Genomic DNA, 1145 nt, shown 5'->3' with positions numbered 1-1145 from the left:
TCATTGCCTGGAATGGCTGATGACAAAATAACACCCCGACTGTTCCTCCACAGGGAACGCTCGCTGAAACAAACACAACTGGCCTGATATAAAGCCTTGTTCACATATATAAATCGATTCATTGATCTCAAGCCGATTTCTGATTGCACCCACTTGGCCAATTACCTTTCAAAGGTCCATAGTAACTCCCTCTTCCTCATAACACATAAGAACAACCGTCATAACCGGAGCAACCTCCCCGGTCCATAACCTGATAGACAAGGTGCCCTCCAAGCCTACATTCTCAAATTAATGTCATTACCAAAATCCTCATTCTTGGTCTAAATCTCTAGCCAATCAGGTGACTACATGACACACTTATACAATCTTCTCGTGGGACACACTCCCAAAATCTCCCGAAATAAACAACGGGTCCGCACACCTGAACCACCGGCCGCACTAACACCGAAAAGTGATCAAGAACCCTTACCAAGATGCAAAGCCTTTTTCATAAAACACCGATCTCGGGTGACGCTGAAGACAATTCCAATTTACCTTAATCATTCAACCCCTTCCTTGCTCATTCGAGCCCGTGACATCCTTGTCGACACCGAACTGCTCCCTTGATCCTCACTTCGTATTTCCATGCTACTCACTGCACCCGACGTGCCAACATACGATAGAACACGATTTTCATCGTAACCCCGGAATCATAAATATTTTAACACTTCATCATACAAGAACTTCGCACTTAACTCACTTCAGGAGAACCATAGCAACACACAGGTAAATTCCCATAACCGTAGAATATGCAAATCTGCAAGTAGTGGCCCAAGCCACCATAACCCCTTCCGGAATCTGCTTCCACACAACAAGCCATAACAATAGAAGGCTTCTGAATAACATCAATTGCGGCGGCCGACAAGCCTCACACGTACCGCTACAAATCATACACACAACTTGATCACGCTGAATGAACTGATCACCAATCCCAACATGCCCAATTTCAACTGTGGCTAATCAATCCCTTTCCTTCCAATGTATCCTTGAGTGCTTTAGAAATAATACTGACTCTCTTCAACACATAACATACTCCATCTACACTCATCCCGAGTGACCTTGAATCACGAGACCATGCTGTCTCAACTCCTACGAACCATTTCGTA

This window comes from Nicotiana attenuata, unplaced genomic scaffold, assembly GCF_001879085.1.
Source record: "Nicotiana attenuata strain UT unplaced genomic scaffold, NIATTr2, whole genome shotgun sequence".
NCBI lineage: Eukaryota > Viridiplantae > Streptophyta > Magnoliopsida > Solanales > Solanaceae > Nicotiana > Nicotiana attenuata.
This window is presented reverse-complemented; position numbering follows the sequence as displayed.